Raw genomic sequence first — 21,723 nt, forward strand, 5'->3', positions numbered from 1 at the left:
TGAGGGGAAATTTCAGAAAACAGGAAATTTGTGAAGCTAACAGGAGCCTGAACCTGGAGTGACCTGTTTGCTTGCACTGTGTTGCGTTCCTTTTAAAGTTCTGCTCTTAGTGTTTCTGGGGACTAAGATTTTCTCAGCCACCATTGTCTCTCTTCTTTCACTCCATGTCACAAAGCATTACATCCAAAGCTGTCATATATTTAGTCAATCTGAGCCAGTTTTGTCTGCTTGGATTGGCTGTTGCCCCGAGACAGAGCTCTGTCCCAGCCCTCTTCCCTGTTGCCCAAAATGCCAGGAACTGAACCTGAGATGCCAGGTACGCACAGCATCTGCTTTCCCTCTGAGCTAGGGTGGCTTGTCCGTATGTGGCTTCTTCCTTCATGTTTCCTTCACTCGAGAGGCATCCTTCATTCTAGTCAAATAGTTCTGCTTCATTCCCCCCTCACCATCTTCACATGCTCTCTAATCTACTTCTGCCTCCCAGCCTGCAGGCATCCTCATTAGGGATATCCAAGTATTTGAGTAGGGATGCTTACAGAAGCTTGGGCCCCAGTTAAATGCTTGAAAGCACAATTGAGGTATACCTTGATCCTGTGAGCCAAGGCTACCTTCCTTGGTTCAAAGAGCCCAGAATCTTACCTTGGAGCACAGTGGGGACGAGGCTCCTCAGGCCTCAGCGGAGAGTCTTTTTCACTGGCAAGTGCAACTACCAGTCCCAGAATCCTGACATGAAACTGCTGTTCTCTGCAACATTTCCATCACAGAGCCCCAGAATTCATGGTAGTAAACAAGTGGGAGACGTGGTGAGGAAGAGAAGCAGAAGCAGGAGAAAAAGCTAGTGAGGAGGTAGACTACTTGAGGGAGTTAGGCCCACGGAGGGCCTCTTGCACAACAGCCCTTCGAAACCTAGACCTGGCATTGCACCCAGATTGTTTCCTGCCCTGTTCCCTTTCTCTTTTGTGTCACATTGCCCTTCTGGAATTCCTATCTCTTAGGGTTAGCTTGTGAGTTTAAAAACAAATTCTATGAAGTACTTAGGATTGAGATTTCTCTGTCTCTCAGAAGTGCTGCATAAATTTGCTGTGGTTGTTCTTACATATTTGTTTCAGTTGTATCTCTCCCTTTTTCATCTCTTCCATGAAGCAGGTGATATTTGACACAGCATGCTTTGTTTGTATATTTCATATAATTTATATACCATGATTGTTGGGAGAAAAAACCCTCAAAGCAGTTTATCTGTTTAATCACATCCATTCCTAAGGATTTTTAAATGGTGCACAATCTGCCCTGAATGTGAGCCCTAGAGCTTTTTAGAAATGTTGCTCTGAACTTGCTTCTTTCTTGTGGAAAAACCTCCAGCCACTTTGGATACTTCTGAAATGCTGCCAGTTAAAGGAAGAAATACAACAATAACATCTTTTGAGTGTGTGGTCATGTTACGGATGTCATCGTATTTGAATGCTTGCTATCCAGATTTTGTTATTGCCGGCTTTTGCTCTTGCTTTCATGCATAAAAAACTGCTCATGCAGGAAAGCCCTGAGATACACAGCAATAAATATTCTTTATATGTATTTATGTATTTAGATTTAAATTTTGGACATACTAAAGGAATGTTTCATTTCATCTAGCATAAAATGCACTTTCCAGTTCCAGTTGCTTGAGTACATTGTTAGCAAATCTAGAAGCATCTTGTCCTCAGAATGCAGCCTGTTCACGTAGATAACTTAATGCAGATACCTTAATTGACTTAAGAAAAGGCATCCTTATTGGATGCTAGCTTTGATAAGTGCTGTTTTTCATTCATGTCACTTCCCTGTAGGTATCTGATGGCAACCACTTCTCAGGCTCTTCTTGGTGGCTGCTGCATTTAATGCACTTAGTTTTAAAGCTGCACCCCACTCTGCTCCGTGTCACTTCTTCTCAGCTCTCGCACTCATGGAGTTGAACAGGAACGCTGATCCCTGGGCTCAGAAATCACTAAGCCATCAGTCCTGAGTGCCGTGGCTGAATTCATTAGAGGCAGAACTAATCACTATTCCTATTCCTACTGACTCCAGAAGAGTAGCCTTTCCAAAAGACTTATTTAGCTATGTAAAGGTAAACCATTTGCTTCCATTCTCTTTCCTGAGCAAACATACCTGCCAAATCCAATAAAAGGATATTTGGCACTTTCCCAATCTTTTGTCCTCCATGCTTTAGAAAGTATTAAAGTCAAACTAAGAAACCTAGGAAAGAGATAGAGAGATGTCCCTGTTCACACAGATGCGCATGCAAGCATGTGTCTCCATGTGGGCATAATATTTTGAGGGAGGGGCAGAGTTACATGTGACAAAATGTGATCACGTTTGAGGCTATGCCTGTGGAGGAAGGGGGGTGGTGTGCTACACAACCACAGGCTGGATGGGACCAACAACAAGAGCCGTGAGCCAATGCAAATACGCATTGTAAGCCCTCAGTGTACTTGGCAAGTGAGCGCCAGGTGCAAAATAGACGAGTGCCAATGAAGTTCTGTATGCAAAATGGAGGCAAACAGCTGTTGGTTTGTTTATAAGTGGGGGTGGTGCTCCTGGAAGAAAACACTTTTCTCTCCAGGTCTTATTGATGGCCAAATACAGTGGTGCGCATGTGTTGGCAGTTAGCAAATAGATTAGGTGTAAAATAAGACATTAGCATGCCTCCAAACTCTTCTTCCTTCCCTGAACAATGGGGGCAAGTCTGTCTTCTATTAACGAGACTTCCGGAGGCGGAGCCAACGGTAATGGCTGCTTCTCTCTAATTTGGAGAGAACTAGCTCTACGGAATTTGGGTCCTGTCGCTACGGCGCAGCGGGGACCCCCAAATAAATCACAGGCGGGTGAAGCCTGTGAACGTGGGACTCAGCGGGCACTGTTTGCGCCCCCCCAATTGCTAAAGGAGCTCGGCAACGGGCTCCGGAGCGGAGCGGGGGTGGCGTGGTGCTGTGAGTAAATTGCTTCTTCCGTGGAGTGAAGCCGCGAAGCTGTTACCGGAGAGCTCTGCCTTTTTTCCTGGGATAATTGGCACTGAAAACAACTACCCGTGAGTAGGAGTAAATTGGATTTAAAGGGGGGGAAAAAAGTTAATTTGGCACGAGCGGGGAACGTACAAGCAGGAAGTCTACCTCCCCTGAATTGTAAATAGATCAAAGCAAAGAGACTTCAAAGCAGAAACTCGGACAGTCATTTAAATGTGCTAAATTCCAACATCTTGAAAAGGGTTCCCCCTCCGGATTGCAGGAGAGGAGGGGGAAAAAGACTGAGCTGAATTTCCCTGCAGTAAAGAAGGGGAGAGGAAGGAAGAATTTACAATTTAAGATTCAGAACGGACTGCCTTAAGATAGAGGTTTATAGTGAAAGTTTGTTTCTGACAGCCAATTCTGCAAAAGTGATACAGTGTTTCCGAACCTCTTTTGGCTTAAAAGTAACTGTTTAAATGTATTGAGACTGTGGACTTCGAAAGTAAATTGGGGGATTTATAAAGACTATTTTTGTTTTTAAAAAGTTACAAGTTCTGGCTGTTACTGTGTCCCCCTAGAGGAGATTGGACATTGTTACAACAATAGTAAGAGGGAAATTCCACTCTATGTCAAAACAATTGGTCGGCTGTGGGAGCGACCTTGAATGTCTATGAGACTGTTATGGCAGAGGATAAGAAGGCGGAATCGCAGGATAAAATTACTAGATCTGGCAGACATTATCGGATAGATACTGCGTTGCTGCGAAGGGGCTCAACATCTGGAGCATCCGGAGCATCAGGGGCCCCACTCCCACAGTCTAAATCAAAAGTTATGACGTCAGAAGAAGTTTTGGCACAGGCTCTGGCAAAAATTAATGAATCTTTGGAAAGCCTAAGTAAACAGGTAATTGAGACAAATAGACAAGTAGCAGAAACAAATAGGCAAGTAGTTGAGACAAATAGACAAGTTGTGGAAGCATCAAATAAAATTGATTTAAATACTGCAAGTATAAATACCTTGGGACAGAAGGTGAATGCCAACACAGAGACTATCGAAAAATTACTACAGGAATCTGCCTTGATTCGACAAACTGCACAGGAAGCAAAAGATATTGCAATTGCTACTCAGGAGAAAATTCCACCTGTATATAAGAAATTGGAGGACCATGATGTGACATTTTCCATGTTTGAATTAAAAGATAGACAGAGAAATCTGAAAATTAGGGCTGTTCCAGAGCGGGAGAAAGATAATTTGGCTGACTTTCTTACACAGGAATTTACAGATTTTTGGCAATTGGACCCGGGGAAGGAAGAATTTAAGATAGTGAATGCATTTAGGCTCGGAAGAAGACAAGGCAAGGGCAAGGTGAGAGACTGTTTGATTACCTTTCGAACAAAAGAAGAGAGAGATAAAATTCTGAATTTGCACTATCAAAAAACTTTGGAAATTGATGACTCAAGACTAGTGATTTTTAAGGACATCCCAAAGCATTTGCTGGACTTAAGGTCCAATTACGGAGACCTAGTGACCTTATTGAAAAGAAACAGAATTCTTTTCAGGTGGGAATTTCCGCAAGGCCTGTCCTTCAAATATAAAGGGAGAAAGATAAAAATAAAATCAACTGAGGAAAAAGACAGATTCTTGAAAGACCACGAGGAAGATCTACTGAAAGAAGGGGAATCTGAAGAAGAACCAAAAGGCATACTAGACATATCAAATTTATCTTTTGGACTGCACGGTCCAGAAAAAGTGATACTACCCACAGAACAAGAAGCGGCACTTGGGGCAGTTGGAGGTAAAGTGAAGTAGCCCCCACCATGGCTCTGCAACTATTAAGCTGGAATTGTAACGGTTTGAATTCTCCGCGAAAAAGAAAAAGTGTGTTTCATTTATTAAAAAAAGAACAATTGGACTTGATTTGTCTACAAGAGACACATATAACAAGGGCACATAGGAAGTTATTGATTAATAAAAGATTAGGACAGGAGTTTGTCTCATCTGACAAAGTTAAAAAAAGAGGAGTCGTGATTTATGCAAAGGAGAGACTTTTACCGAAATTTATCTTTAAAGATGATCAAGGAAGATTTTTGGCAATTGAAATTCAACTACAAGGAGAGAAATTCTTAATCGTGGGAATTTATGCACCGAACGAGGGGAAATCTGAATTCTATAAAAAGTTGCATGAGACTTTATTGGATCATTTGGACTATAATTTGATTTTGATGGGGGACATGAATGGAGTAGTATCTACAAATATGGACAAGGCTCAAAGACAGGTAGTCACCAAGGATGGTAGACTACCGAAAACATTTTTTGAGATGACAGACAATATGGACTTAGTGGACATCTGGAGGGTAAAGAACCCCCTGGGAAGAGAAGGAACCTTTTTTTCTGAAGCCAAGATGACATGGACTAGAATTGACCAAATATGGATAACTAGAGGAATGGCACCAAAGATAAAGAAGGTAGAAATCTGCCCAAAAACTTGTTCCGACCATAATGCTGTAAGGATGGAGATGAAACAAACAACAACCGGATCCTTTAGATGGAGGATGAATGACACCTTATTTAGAGATGAAGAAGTTTACAAAAAGGCCCAAAAGACTTTGAGAGACTATTTTGAAATAAATATGAATACCAATGTAGAAAAAAGAGTAATCTGGGACGCAAGCAAAGCTGTGATGAGAGGGTTTTTGATACAACAGAATGCAATAAAGAAGAGAAGTCAAAATGAAAAGAAAGATAAAATTTTGGAAAAAATAAAAGAAGGAGAGAAGAAATTGAGAGCAAAACCAAAGTCCCAGGATATTTTGAGAGAAATAAAACTATATCAAGTACAATATATGGAAATGATGAATCAGGAAATAGAATGGAAAATCAAACAAATGAGACAAAAAACATTTGAATCAGCTAATAAATGTGGAAAACTGTTGGCCTGGCAAACGAAAAAAAGACAAAAATTAAATACTATTATAAATTTAGAAGTGGAAGGAAAGAGTATACATAATCCAAATGAGATTAGAAATTGCTTCCAGAAGTACTTTAAACAATTATACACACAAGGGCCACAGAAGGAAATGGACATAGACCATTTTTTGAAGACAAATGGCCTACAAAAAATCTCTCAAGAAAGTAAATTAATGCTGAACTATAAAATATCTGAACAGGAAGTAGAAGGTGCCATACAAAATATGCAATTGGGCAAATCTCCAGGACCGGATGGGCTGACTTCCAGATACTATAGATCTTTGAAAGAGTGGTTACTGCAACCTTTGAAGGAAGTCTGCAATGAAATACTGGAGGGGAAAAGGGCACCAGAATCGTGGAAAGAGGCGTACATCACACTAATACCGAAAACAGAGACTGAAAAGACTCAGCTTAAGAACTATCGCCCTATATCGTTACTTAATGTGGATTACAAAATTTTTGCAGACATTTTGGCCAAGAGATTGAAAAAAATATTGATGAAAGAGATTCATAAAGACCAAGCGGGCTTTCTCCCGGGAAGACACCTGTCTGATAATTTGAGGAATATAATTGATATTTTGGAAAAATTAGAAGTGAATATAAACACCAAAGCAGTATTGATATTTGTTGACGCGGAGAAAGCTTTTGATAATATCTCTTGGAGTTTTATGAAGAAGAATCTGCATGGGATGGGGGTAGGCCAAGGTTTTGAAAATGGTATAGGTGCAATATACTCTGAACAAAAGGCTAAATTAATTGTAAATAATGTGGTTACGGAAGAATTTAAGATAGAAAAAGGGACACGACAGGGGTGCCCAATTTCCCCACTGCTTTTTATATCGGTCCTGGAGGTTTTGCTAAATATGATTAGAAAGGACCGGTTGGTTAAGGGCATACAGGTCGGAGCTAAACAGTACAAATTGAGAGCATTTGCAGATGACCTAGTATTGACGTTACAGGAGCCAGAATCTAGTACTAAAAGAGTTTTAGAATTAATTCAGGAATTTGGTCAGGTGGCAGGTTTTAAATTGAACAAGTTAAAAACTAAGGTTTTAGAGAAAAACTTAACACCGATTGAAAGAGAGAGGTTTCAGAACGAGACAGGATTGAATGTGGTAAAGAAAGTGAAATACTTGGGGATTAATATGACAGCCAAAAATGGGAACTTATTTAAAGATAATTACGAAAAATGTTGGACGGAAGTGAAAAAAGATTTAGAAATTTGGTCAAATTTGAAACTTTCGTTGCTGGGCCGTATTGCTGTGATAAAGATGAATGTATTGCCTAGAATGTTGTTTTTGTTTCAGACATTACAAATTGTAGATAAGATGGACTGTTTCAAGAAGTGGCAGAGAGATATTTCTAGATTTGTCTGGCAGGGCAAGAAGCCCAGAATAAAATTTAAGATATTAACTGACGCCAAGGAAAGAGGTGGATTTGCCCTGCCAGACCTTAAACTTTATTATGAATCAGCAGCTTTCTGCTGGCTGAAAGAATGGCTACTTCTTGAAAATACAGACATTTTGGATTTAGAAGGTTTTAACAATGTATTTGGATGGCATGCATATTTATGGTATGATAAGGTCAAAGCACACAAAGCATTTAAAAATCATACTGTTAGGAAAGCATTGTTTAATGTCTGGATAAGATACAAAGACTTATTGGAAAATAAAACCCCAAGGTGGCTGTCACCAATGGAAGCAAAAGCTCTGAAAAGGCTCAATATGGAGGCCAAATGGCCGACATATTGGGAAATTTTGGAGCAAGAAGGAGATAAATTGAGACTGCAGAGTTTTGAAAAATTAAAAAATAAAGTGAGAGATTGGCTCCACTACTATCAGATAATGGAGGCATATAATTTGGATAAGAAAATAGGCTTCCAAGTGGAAAAGTCAAAATTAGAAACAGAATTGTTAGAACCCAAAACTAAAAATTTGTCAAGAATGTATAACTTGCTGTTGAAATGGAATACTCAGGATGAAACGGTGAAATCTGCTATGATTAAATGGGCACAAGATGTTGGACATAATATTATGTTCGCTGACTGGGAACAGTTATGGACCACAGGTATGAAGTTTACGGCATGTAATGCCTTAAGAGAGAATATTATGAAAATGATATACAGGTGGTACCTGACCCCAGTCAAGCTTGCAAAAATTTATCATTTGCCCGATAATAAATGTTGGAAATGTAAAGAAACTGAAGGTACATTCTTTCACCTTTGGTGGACGTGCCCAAAGATTAAGGCTTTCTGGGAAATGATATATAATGAACTGAAAAAGGTATTTAAATATACCTTTCTGAAGAAACCAGAGGCCTTTCTCTTTGGCATTGTCGGCCAACTGGTGCCAAAGAAGGACAGAACCTTTTTCATGTATGCTACAACAGCAGCAAGAATACTTATCGCAAAGTATTGGAAGACACAAGATCTACCCACTTTGGAAGAATGGCAGATGAAGGTGATTGACTACATGGAATTGGCGGAAATGACTGGCAGAATCCGAGATCAGGGAGAAGAGTCGGTGAAAGAAGACTGGAAAAAATTTAAGGACTATTTACAGAAATATTGTAAAATTAAGGAACTTTAGAAGGATGCTGGATAGAAATTAAGAGGTTTTTAGCTGTAATGCTTTAAGAGACATGGGGGGAAAAAAAGGTTAACAATTGGGTAAAAGATTAATGGTAAGGATTTGCTGAACCAACAAACTGAATTGGAATACAAAGAAGGGAGGTATGAGGAGGTCTGGGGAAATAAGAGTAAGGAAGATAGGTTATGGAACATTAGTGTGTTTTTAACTGTTTTATTTTGTATGTTTTTTCTTACTTTTTGCTTTTTTGCTGTAATTTATACTTTTTTCTTTGTTTTCTGTATTTTTGTGAAACTTTAATAAATATCATTTAAAAAAAAAAAAGTCTGTCTTCTATTAACGAGGATAGCTGTTGTCTGCCAATGCTTGATTCTTCTGACATGCTTGCAAATACTTTGCACAGTCACCTATAGATCAAACCTCAATGAGCCAAGGTGTCAAGGGGCATGGCTGCTTCGCCATAAGGTCCCAGGGAGGGTTACACCATTAAAGCAACATTAAAAACAATTTAAAACAATCAGTAAAGTGAGAATCAATGCTCAGAGGCTTTAGGACGGTATAACTTGGGGTAATTCCAGCTGTCAATTTTCTCCCCTGATCGTCTTGCTTTGTAGTCGGCTCCAGATGCTACCTGTGCCATTCCCAGTTATTCCATTTACTGGAAAGATCAGTATAGGAGTAGCAACAACAACATTATTGAAAACCAGTAATGGTAGATCTAAACCCAATAAGAGCAGGAAACAATTCCGGTTTCTGTCCCATGTTTGCTGTTGCTGTCTCTGGGTAGCCAACCAAAAGTTCTATCTCCCAGCTTTTCAGGGCTTACTGTGGGCAACTGCTTTCTTTTTATTGTCATCTGTTATCTTGTTAGGCAGTGGGCAAAACTGTCAGCATCTCATAGTGCTCTTCTAGGGCTTGTTGCTGCTATAGATTAAACTTTCGGAGAGTCCCCAACGTGGCCTCCATCTGTCATGTAGTTATGAAAATGACAGCTCTCTTTGTCCAACTCTCTTGTGACTTCAACCTCCCATCGTATTTTATATCATGGATATAAGACACTTTGGTTTTCAATAACAAAATGTGCTCTATTCATCTTGGAACAAGGCTACACCATAGGTACAGAATTGTAATTGTCAGGACTAGGCCATGAGCAGAAGTCTGAGGTGAGCCAAGAGACAGAAGCTGTGGAAGAAACCAGAAGTCAGAACCGAAGGACAAGTCAGCACCAAAGAAATCCTGCAGCCATAGGAGCCAACTCCTTTGCGCCTGCATCGCATCATGTGACCGATTATGTGTGGGGTAGGGCTTACCTGCCCCTCCCATATTTTATTCAAGTTTACACCCCTGCCTGGAGGCTAGATTGAAGAATAAGCTAGAAGTCAGGTCAGGATTGAAGCACAACCAAGGATACAGGAACTCACCAGACCTCAGGAAGACCTTGTTGTGCAAGCAAGGCTTAGCTGGGAAAGAAAACCTTTTATACTCCTTTCTACTCAGGAAGTTCCAGATGTCCAGAAGGTTCGTGACATGGGGAAGCTGCACACAGACTCCAGCAGCTGCTGCCCCTGAGCCACACTTGCAGGATGCCACAGCCCATCACACGCAGAAGCAGGGGAGCAGCATCATATGAGGCTGCTGCATTATGGATGTGGACACTGGAACCATATACATGGGGTCAGTTGCATGGGTTGCTCCCACCCAGTCTTTGGCTACCTGGGACAGGGATGATTAGGTGGGAAAGATCCACACACTAGGATCTGACCATGTGCTTTTAAGATTTACATGCATTCTGTAATCCCATGGAATTACCCCATGGGCAAACTGTTGGGAAAAAGCACCAAGGCAAAAGCCAGCTCCAGATGGCTGGAATGCAAAACAGTGCAGATGTACTGTTGGAGAAAAGGTGGAGCCTATTCTCTGTACTGAGCACCGGATGTTAGCTCAGTGTGTCATATGACCTGTGCTGGAAGTACAGGGGAGGAGTTGTGACTCTTCTGATGGAGTCTGAAGGGAACAGTCACATTTCTATGTACTGTTGAGTGACAGGAATAAAACATGTAGAAAGGACTCCTGTCTGTCTCATTTCTCCTCCCTGGGAGAATGCAGGGAGGGGGAGAAAAGCAGAGAGAAGCAGAGGGTGTGTTTTCCTCACATCAAATGAGGGAAATCGCCGGGTTTATGACCTAGCCTGCCGGGAGAAGCAGCGGAGAGGTCATCCAGTATCTCGCTCAATTGCCTCGGGGGAGGCCAGGTACCTCTGCCTGTGGGCTGTAGATACTGACATATGGCAGCCTTCGGATGGTTGCGATTCATCGGACATCTGCATGAGAGGCTGGTGGATTGTCCTCCTCTGCTCCAAGGAGGAAGAGAGGAAGAAGAAGTGTTTTCCAAGCAACGGAGTTCAAGGTATGCTGCTGCATTTCGGGCTAAAAGTGTGAACGCAGATCGATAAATTCTCTGGTTCACGGGGGGAGCTGCGTTTTGGAAAAATACAGCTCCAGGAGAAGAGGCCTGCATTCCACAAATTCTTGTGGTTAAGATAAGAAGTCCTATTGAAATGCATTGTTGCTAAGTAACGGAAAGTTGGAAAGTTACTGGCAAAGGGGCTGGACTGTGAGCCTGGGAAAGCGAAACAAAATCAGAGAATGTTTTGGCTACAAGGTTTACGTGCCCTTGGAAGGGACTTTCCAAAGCAGCCTGAGTTTAGCTGCCAGGTGCAAAGGGCGTAAACAATTTGCAGTTTTGCCTGCGTGAGAAAGAAAAAAACAACTGTTGGATTTTTCAGCTTGTTTGAAAGTGAGAGAGGCTTGGATTCAAAATGGATGCCAAGAAGGGGGGAGACTTGCCTAACTCATCTCCCCTGACCAGAGACAGTTATTCATCAGGGTCTGGATGGATAACTACCCCAGAAGGGGTGAGCCATGATGATGCTGGCCAAGTTCCTAAGAGCTCAACGAAAGCTGAGGAGAGCTTTGACCCCAGAGGGGAGAGTGCAGGAACTGTGGCTGTTGGAACTGTTGGTGTTCCTGAACAAGGTGCAGTGGGTGTTGCTGACAGGGGGAGGGAAGAACAGAGTTCTAATTCCCCCACTGATGATGCTACTAGGGAGCATGGTGTAGCATTGAGTGCTGTCCGATGCTACAATTGTGGACAGACTGGGCATCTACAGCGAAACTGTAAGAAGCCGCGCCAGTCAAGAGGAGCAAAGAGCAGCTCTACGAAGCCTGAGGCGTCAGGCAAAAGCCGTACCAAATGCCAGGTGAAACCTGCAAAGGCTATGATGGCGAAAGGAACCACGCCAGATGTTGGGAACGCATTCATAATCGACACGGGCTGCACAAAACATTTGTGCCCGCACAGAGGACTATTTTCAACGTTGAGGAAGCAAAGCTTCACTGTGAAACAACCCAACGGTCAAGAGTTGGAAGCGACCGGAATTGGAACTGTGTATCTTGAGAGTCTGAACTTGACTATAAGTGATGTTTACCTGGTTCCAGAACTGAGATTTAATCTGCTGAGCGTGTCGCAGATTGCAAAGAAAGGACTGAAACTGACCTATGATGCTAAAAGCTGCAAGATCTACAAAGATGGAGAACTGTTTCTTACTGCCAAAGAGAAAGATGGACTGTATTTGTTGACTTTTGATCAAAGTGATTACATGAAATGTAATTCTTCTGTTTCTAACGAAATCTCTCTTGCAGGTGTGACAAGTGTGAGCACCAGGAAGGTGACCAAGACCAAGAAGGTCGACAGAGCATTTCAGCGGGTGTATGCTGATGTGATTGGTCCTCTAGAACCATCTAGGGGCAATGCAAAATATTACCTTTTGTGTGTGGATTGTTTCACTAATTATTCTTGGGTTTATATGATGGAGAAACCGCAAGAAACTTTAGAAACGTTTCAGGAGTTTTGTGACAAGGTTAAAAATATGCATGATGCTAACATTGATTGTCTTTTCACAGATGAGAAGCAAATTTTTCTGTTACAGAAGTTTCAGAAGTTCCTGGATGGAAAAGGGATAGACCACAAAGTTGCAGTTTCGCAAGAAGCGTGGAACAGGGGGGTCTGTGTGAGGGTGAACAAAGAATTGCAAAAAGGGATGAATGAGCAATTGCTGAGTTCACATTTGCCACATGAATATTGGGACGAATCGCTAGCGTCCTATCTTCATGTGTGGCTGAGAAAAGTCTCAACAGAGTTGGGATGTTCTCCTTTTGAGAAGCTGTTCAATAGAAAACCTTCTGTTGCCTATTTTAAGGTTTTCGGGTCTCATGTGAGAACAGAAGCTCCAGGTGGAGTAAAGAATGCCAGAGGCATTTTTGTGGGTTATGAAAAGGGTCTCTACAGAGTAATTTTGTCTGAATCTGGTCAGGTGATTCTCACAAAGTTCCTAGAGAGTGCTCCAAAGCAAGAGCGGATAGTACAGACATCTCCCACAGGAAACGATTCAGATGATGATGATGATTTTTCTGATGTCACAGACTACAGTGGTACCGTTGATGATGACAGTGATAGCTCAGAGAGTTCAGTTGTAACAGTCATTGAGAGGAAATCTCACACAATGGATAGACCTTCACAGATGAAGGAAGAACCACTGTTTACTATTGGATCTGGTTCTCCAAAGAGTCCTAAGGTTGAACCAGTGAGCACAGAGGATCAGAACCTCATACGTAGGTCTGAGAGAGTTACAAAGGGTGTACCACCAAAGAGGTACTCAAAAGAGTTTGCTAACTTAGCTGTTGCATGTGTTGCTATTGTTAACAACTCAAAGCAGGTTGAAGCAGTGTCTAAGTCAGAGACAAAGACACAACAGAGGGTAGCTAGCCAAGGTAATGCAGAAGCACTCATTCCTTGGAAGCCAGACAACCAGAGAGGTACACTGGTGAAACCAGTGGTGGGGAGTTCCAAGGGTGGAACTGAAACAACAGGGGACTGTTATATGTATAACAACTGTTTGTTCACTTCTCTGGATAATGTTTTGCCAATTGATGCTTTTGGGGGAGGATGTTGGGAAAAAGCACCAAGGCAAAAGCCAGCTCCAGATGGCTGGAATGCAAAACAGTGCAGATGTACTGTTGGAGAAAAGGTGGAGCCTATTCTCTGTACTGAGCACCGGATGTTAGCTCAGTGTGTCATATGACCTGTGCTGGAAGTACAGGGGAGGAGTTGTGACTCTTCTGATGGAGTCTGAAGGGAACAGTCACATTTCTATGTACTGTTGAGTGACAGGAATAAAACATGTAGAAAGGACTCCTGTCTGTCTCATTTCTCCTCCCTGGGAGAATGCAGGGAGGGGGAGAAAAGCAGAGAGAAGCAGAGGGTGTGTTTTCCTCACATCAAATGAGGGAAATCGCCGGGTTTATGACCTAGCCTGCCGGGAGAAGCAGCGGAGAGGTCATCCAGTATCTCGCTCAATTGCCTCGGGGGAGGCCAGGTACCTCTGCCTGTGGGCTGTAGATACTGACACAAACAACTCCCATGCTACTGTGGAACAGAAGCAGGCTAAACAAAAGCAATATATTGTTCGATTATACCATTTCAACATTATCACTGGGACAGCTGGCATCTGTATGCTGCATGCATGCAACAGTGTCGGTCTGTGCACAAAGCATTTATGATTCCAGAAATTCTAGAAGGACTTCTAGAATGAGAACAAAGCTGAATCTGGAATGAGGAAGATCTGACCATACATACAGAGAGAGACAGCACTGGCAGGTGGAAGGATCTGTGTGTGAATGCCTGTACCCAGGCATAGGAATATACAGGGCCAGATGGCAGAGAGTGATCACATGGGAAGTAGAGATGAAGAGAGGGAATGGAAAGTAGCTTATCAGCATGTAATAACCAACCTGCTGAACTTTGAATGACCGTGTAAATCAGCATGCCAGGATGGAGAAATGGCAACAGGGATTTCATTTGTAATTAGAAAGGAAGTGTATTTGTTTGGTGTTATAAAGGCTTAAAAATCTAATTTCATGCTTTTAGCCATTTGGCTCTTGAGCACAGGTTGCAGCAGTAGAAGAAGCCTCACACAGTCCATCTGGACAGCCAGTCTCTATGCCAGAAGTGGATCGGCTCCCTTTGATGTAAAAGTGCATCATTATTCTGGGACTTGATCCCAGCCCAAATCAACTCCCCCCTCCAACTTCCTTGATTTCAGCTTCAGGGTTAATTCATATGAACATCACAGTATGCAAAGACTGCTTGGTATTGCTGTGTACATTGGCTCTCTGTACATAGTAAGTCATTTGAGTGCAGGCTCAGGCTACTGTACATAGATCGTGGTTTTAGTAGACGCTGCTGAACCGTATTTTGTGGTTTACAATGTGTGCAAAAAGGCATACTTCTTTGTGCGGAGGACCTGAAAATGACCAACTTAGCTTGGAGAAGAGCCAACGCTGAACCATATTTATGGACCGAACTGTGTGGAAAAGGCATAGTCCTTTGTGTGGTGCTGCTTGAATATAGCCAGCTTAGCTCGGAAAAGAGCCAAGGCATGCAGCAATTTGGCGCACGTTTCCAGAGGGCTCTTTTATACAATCCTCCTTGACAGTTCTTGCTTTGTATAGCTTCCTTCACACTCAGCAGTTTTCCTCTGACGTGTATGTTTTATTAGATAATGTCAAGGGCCCTGTTTCTAGGTGGTTTGACAATGATTCGATATTCTACCATAACCTGGGTACTCAGTCGTGCCACTCTGCCTGTTTGCTACTCTCGCTATCACTTTGAGTAAGCAAGCAATTGGTGAACTTAACCTTGGTAGATTGGGAATTGACTTTGCATTTACAACTGTTGTCAGCAAATGTTCAAAAGCTTCTCTGTCTTTGTTTTCTTTTTATAAGATATTTATTAAGGTTTTCAAAATATTACAAAATAAAAATAGAAAAAAGAAAAATACAAAATAAAAATGGTTAAAAACAAGTCAATCTTTCCATTACTTATTTTTCATTAGCTTGTTTCCCGGACCTCCTCACGCCTCCCTTTTTTGTATTCCAGTTCAGTTTGTTGGTTCAGCAAATCCTTCCCCTCTTTGTTTATCCTAATCTTTAATCTTAAAGTATTGTAACATTAAATTTTTACCTGTTAGTAATCCATTTTTCATATTCCCTTATAATATTTCAGCTAAAAACCATTTAATTTCTATCCAACATCATTCTAACATTCATTAATTTTACAATATTTCTGTAAATAGTCTTTAAATTTCTTCCAATCTTCTTCCACCGACTCTTCTCCCTGGTCTCGGATTCTGCCAGTCATTTCCGCCAGTTCCATATAGTCAATCACCTTCATCTGCCATTCTTCCAGAGTGGGTAGATCTTGTGTCTTCCAATATTTTGCAATGAGTAGTCTTGCTGCTGTTGTGGCATACATAAAAAAAGTTCTATCCTTTTTTGGCACCAATTGGCCGACTATGCCCAGGAGAAAGGCCTCTGGTTTCTTCAAGAAGGTATATTTAAATACTTTTTTCAATTCATTGTAGATCATCTCCCAGAAAGCCTTAATCCTTGGGCATGTCCACCAAAGGTGGAAGAATGTACCTTCAGTTTCTTTACATTTCCAACATTTGTTATCGGGCAAATGGTAGATTTTTGCAAGCTTGACTGGAGTCATGTACCACCTGTATACCATTTTCATAATATTCTCTCTTAAGGCATCTCTTGATTGCTTCTTGAAAACTTTTTACAAGTTGTTGGGCTGCATCAATAGGAGTATAGCGTCTAGATCAAGGGAAGTAATAGTGCCACCGTATTCTGCTCTGGTCAGACCTCACCTGGAGTACTGTGTCCAGTTCTGGGCACCACAGTTCAAGAAGGACACTGACAAACTGGAACGTGTCCAGAGGAGGGCAACCAAAATGGTCAAAGGCCTGGAAACGATGCCTTATGAGGAATGGCTAAGGGAGCTGGGCATGTTTAGCCTGGAGAAGAGGAGGTTAAGGGGTGATATGATAGCCATGTTCAAATATATAAAAGGATGTCACATAGAGGAGGGAGAAAGGTTGTTTTCTGCTGCTCCAGAGAAGCGGACATGGAGCAATGGATCCAAACTACAAGAAAGAAGATTCCACCTAAACATTAGGAAGAACTTCCTGACAGTAAGAGCTGTTCGACAGTGGAATTTGCTGCCAAGGAGTGTGGTGGAGTCTCCTTCTTTGGAGGTCTTTAAGCAGAGGCTTGACAACCATATGTCAGGAGTGCTCTGATGGTGTTTCCTGCTTGGCAGGGGGTTGGACTCGATGGCCCTTGTGGTCTCTTCCAACTCTATGATTCGATGATTCGATGATTCTATGATTCTATGCCGTAAACTTCATACCTGTGGTCCATAACTGTTCCCAGTCAGCCATCATTATATTATGTCCAACATCTTGTGCCCATTTAATCATAGCAGATTTCACCGTTTCATCCTGGGTATTCCATTTCAACAGCAAGTTATACATCTTTGATAAAGTCTTAGTTTTGGGTTCTAACAGTTCTGTTTCTAATTTTGATTTTTCCACCTGGAAGCCAATTTTCTTGTCCGAATTATATGCCTCCATTATCCAAAAGCTTCTCTGTCTTTGGAACATTCTCTTGCAGCTTGTATTGTTTGCGTGTGCATGCTGTGCTTTATCATTTTGCCCTCTGGGAATTGTAGCTTGGTCTGCCTTGCACACACCGCATGACAGTCATTTGGAAATCAACCCCATAAATAAATCCAGGAACAAGATAAGGCTTTTGAAGTGGGTGGAGGAAAACAACTTGTAAAAAGTTTTCAAGAAGCAATCAAGAGATTTGATTGAGCTGGTTAGAAAAGATACTCACGCAACAAAGGACTGTTTAATTGGATAGCCCAGTTATATATTCCACAGAAAGAATCAAGTCTAAATGTTTACAACTAAAGAATGTGTCCACATGCACCTACAAGGCACCTGCTTTGGGGAGATTTGTCTGCTAAATGCTGACAGTGCATGCTCAGAGTTTTATTTAGGATTCCATGTTAGAGAAGAACATCTCAGAGAAATAGCACTTGAATTGTAAAAGAAGTGAAGTGGGCCTGATTTGGAGTCAAATCAGATAACCCTGGCAGCATCTCTAGGTCAAGCTAGTTTCTGGCTTTTAATTATCAGATTTATTTCCACACTGTACATCATCTATGGTATTTGTTTTTGCAACCCTATCCTGGTTACATCCAGGGCATCCAGGGCATGTGAGCTTATTATCCTATCCTAGTTATATAGGATATATATATATATATATATATATACACATATATAAAGATCTAGAATCTTTATATAAGGCAGCCACATCTTCTGCCCACTGTCACAATGTGACTCCCCTCACTCTGGAAGGGGAAATGTTCATCTGAATATCCTGACAGGGAAGTTAGTGAGATGGTAGGCTTCCAAGTTCAAATCATGGTTCAAGTTTTCATTCTAAATCCCCAAGTTCAAAAGTTTTTCAGTTGGTATTCTGGAGGGAAAAGGCCATCTTTTAACAACAAAGCAGCTGTGGCTGTTTCTCCCAGATGTGACCATTATGTCCAAATGAATGAGGATGTCACACACCAGTTCAGTTTGAGTCTTGGAGAGAAGGCGGGGAGAGGGCTGAAGAGAGCTGCCATCAATCTGAATAATAGACTGGATGGCAGCAATTTTCTCTTGTACATCTGAGAGATGTCATGAGTTGTGATCTTTCAAGTAAACATTGTCAGCATATTGAGATGTAACGTCTCCTCCTGCTGATTCACAATAGGTCACTCAAAGAATAAAATGGAATAGAGTGAAGATCAGTGACAAGTTCTGCAGTACTTTTGCGGTATTCTAATCAAGCCGGAGACAATAAGTCATAAACTTGAAGAAGAGTATGACACGTGGTTCTTTCAGGAAGGCTTTTATTTGTGAATGCCTACTTGATGGTGACAGCCACAATTGGATTCTATGGCAACACCAGCCCCAGAGATCAAAGATGTGTTATGTAAACAGGGCTTTAGTAGATAGTCTTGTTTCTGGGATGAAGTTGAATATTGACAGAAACTGCTTATTGAGTTTGACCAGAGTCAATGATCCCTGATTAAATGCAAAGTACTGGCTGTCAAGTCAACCTTCAAGCTTATTGCTTCCTTTTTTATTCCCACAATGCTCAATTCAGTCATAAAGCCCAAAGGGCTTGACTGCATGAACATGCCAGAATAATCTCTCTTCCCACATTCATGATGGTCTTGCTTCTGTGTCAGAACAGAAATGGTGTAGGGTTAATTATTGGAGAATGAGAAAAACATTCTTATTTTTGCAGTGTGGTTTGCACTGTGGACATGTGACCAGTTCACACCAGTGAATTTCTCCATACCCAGGTTCATGAATGCAAGGGGGGAAATACTGTGACTCAAACAGTATGTTCTTCAAATTAGTAGCCAGGCCTCATGATGATCACAGCTGCTCTGTCCACCAGTTCACACTAACTTTCTGTTGGAGATATATACTGCTATTCCAGTTGTTCTTTTTCTTCTCTAACACCATAGGCTCAGAATTTTTTGGAGCTAGCTTTTAAGTATGTCACAATGGATGGCAAAACAGCAAAATATTCCTTGGAGCTAAAACAGAAGCCCCCCTTGTGGTGTATCTTTTGATTTGGCTGTACCTTTTATTTGTAAGACATCCCCTGACACCCTTTTTGGGTGAGCAAGGAGTGTCTTATGTAGATGGGAGTCTGAAGATTTGAACCCTCATCTGCAGTCAGTGCACCCCAGCAACAGATGGTCCAAGCTTTGGATCACCTCTCAATGATCAGCTCACGGCCTACTTAATGTTGGAATCTGAAAAGTGATGAGAAGCAGCCATTGCTTTTTTGTGTGTGGCAAATATTCCCCTCCTGTACTGAAGCCTGTCACAACCTCCATATGGTGAATGTTTCCATGGCGTTCAATGAAAACCTTTAATGAGCTCCCATTCCTCTCGGTTTTTCTGTAATGTTATAATTGGGGACACAGAATACGTGCATTTGACCTCTTCGAAGCGTTTGCAAACAGACACTTCTTGAGGCTCCTTGACCAGTGGAGCAGACCAACATGGCAGGTGGCTCAAGGAGGGGGGGGGCACACCAAATGAATGAGGTCATTATATCTTGGGTTGAGGCTTTCCTTTCCTCTCTGCTCACGACACAGTTTTCACTGTTCGTTGGTTGCTGAAATCTTGAAATTCATTCCATTTGAATAGAAGGAGGGAAAGAGAGCCTGTCTGTTTGACCAATTCTGTCAAATCAAATCATCAGTCTAAAGTCCTGAGATGACATGGGTTGGCCAGTGGAATTATAATAGGGTTAAAGAGACCGTGAGTCTCTCAGTGCCTCCCTGAATCAAATACCGTGCCATCCTATCAACGGTCCTATGGAGACAGGGCTGTAACGTATTTATCAACTCTCCATTGTGCATTAAATATTACAAGGAAGCGCTTATATGCTTTATAAAATTTATTATTGCAATGAAATGTCTCATTTTTGTCTCTCTAGCCAGAGTAAAATCCATCTGCAGGTGAGCAAATATATGACTTATTCCAGACAGTATTTCACATGCATAACAAAAGCAACTTTGATCCTATATCTAGCTCTCTTGTGTTAAATAATGTATAGGCACAGGCAGTTAGAAATAAAATGTATGCGAACCTTTCATGAGTGAAAACCTTGTCTTTTGCTCTGCGTATCTCCAAGTGAAGGAAAGTTCTGGGGACGTCTCTTTGGAGTGCCAGTTTCCATTTCAAGGTGCTTTTGTAAGAGCAGTTTGCTGCTGCTGCTGCTGCTGCTGCTGCTGCTGTTGCTGCTTACTGCATTTTTAAACCACACATCATCCATTGAGATTTGAGGGAGGTTTACAAAATAATCAATAGAAGTACATATATCACAAAACACACATTAAAGGATTACAGTAATTAAAGTAATATAAATATACAAGCTGGGTATGAAGGAGCAAGTAACATTTTGCTCTTTTTTGTGTTCTTATTATTCCATTGCAATGTTGTGTGCTGTGTACCTCTTTGCTTTATTCTTATGAAAGTGCAGTCTATTTTTTTATAAGTAAATAAATAAAAACCCCAACCAATACTGCCAGCAACCCACCCCCCCACCCCCCACCCCCCCGGTTTCTTTCATGCCCAGGGCAAATAAAACAAAAGCTATTTTTCCTTGCTAAATATATTCAATTTGTTTCTACGAGCCTCCACTCAATGGGTGCCCACTGGGTGATAGCTACTAGCCATTAACTGTTATCACTGTTCGTTCAGGCAAACCTATTCTAGGTATCCTGTCCAATGCTTTTAGTGTGTGGTCTCCTTTTGGCATATGCAGGGTTGGGTATGTTTGCATAGAAGATATCTCTTTTAAAGGAACATGTTCAGAGTTGACTGCATCGTAGACAATTAAATGAGATCTTCAAGGAAGATAATAAGAAAGGATTTAGCTACACAATCTCCAAATTCCAAAAGGAAATTTTAGAGGATAATGCTAAATTATTAAAGGAAGCGTATAATATATTATTTGTCAGGATGTGGGTGGTGCTGTGGGTTAAACCACAGAGTCTAGGGCCTGCCGATCAGAAGGTCAGCGGTTCGAATCCACATGACGGGGTGAGCTCCTGTTGCTCGGTCCCAGCTCCTGCCAACCTAGCAGTTCAAAAGCACGTCGAAGTGCAAGTAGATAAATAGGTACCGCTCCAGCGGGAAGGTAAACGGCATTTCCGTGTGCTGCTCTGATTTGCCAGAAGCGGCTTAGTCATGCTGACCACATGACCCGGAAACTGTACGCCGGCTCCCTCGGCCAGTAAAGCGAGATGAGCCCAGAGTCGTCTGTGACTGGACCTAATGGTCAGGGGTCCCTTTACCTTTATAATATATTATTAGAATGGGAAACCAAAGATGAAGAAGTCAAATCAGTAATGATCAAATGGGCACAAGATTTGGGGCATAATATACAATTTGAAGATTGGGGAAAACTGTGGAAAGTGAATTTGAAATTCACGGATTGCATATTGTTGAAAGAGAATTACATGAAAATGATGTATAGATGGTATGTTACACGGGCAAAAATGGCAAAAATGTATAGAATGGGATTAAATAATTGGTGAAAATGTAAAGAGAAGGAAGGCACTTTCTATCACGTGGTGGGAATGTAGAGTAAAAAAAATTTGGGCTGATGACTAATGACTAAATTGAAGACCAAATTAGACTC

General features: G+C 41.6%; 1 protein-coding gene and 1 long non-coding RNA gene across 4 annotated transcripts in view; one reads left to right on the forward strand and one right to left on the reverse strand.

Moving 5' to 3' along the window:
* Nucleotides 1-21,723, forward strand: part of FRMD4A (FERM domain containing 4A) — a 411,715-nt gene that overhangs the window by 100,919 nt on the left and 289,073 nt on the right. The gene's annotated exons all lie outside the window — the stretch shown is intronic.
* LOC308486896 lies at nucleotides 9,170-15,344 on the reverse strand. The gene is made up of 2 exons (XR_013991372.1): nucleotides 14,065-15,344; nucleotides 9,170-9,712 (listed from the first exon to the last, which is right to left on the reverse strand). It is a non-coding gene; the product is annotated as an uncharacterized lncRNA (long non-coding RNA).

This window comes from Podarcis pityusensis (genome assembly GCF_964106645.2).
Source record: "Podarcis pityusensis genome assembly, chromosome: 10".
NCBI lineage: Eukaryota > Metazoa > Chordata > Lepidosauria > Squamata > Lacertidae > Podarcis > Podarcis pityusensis.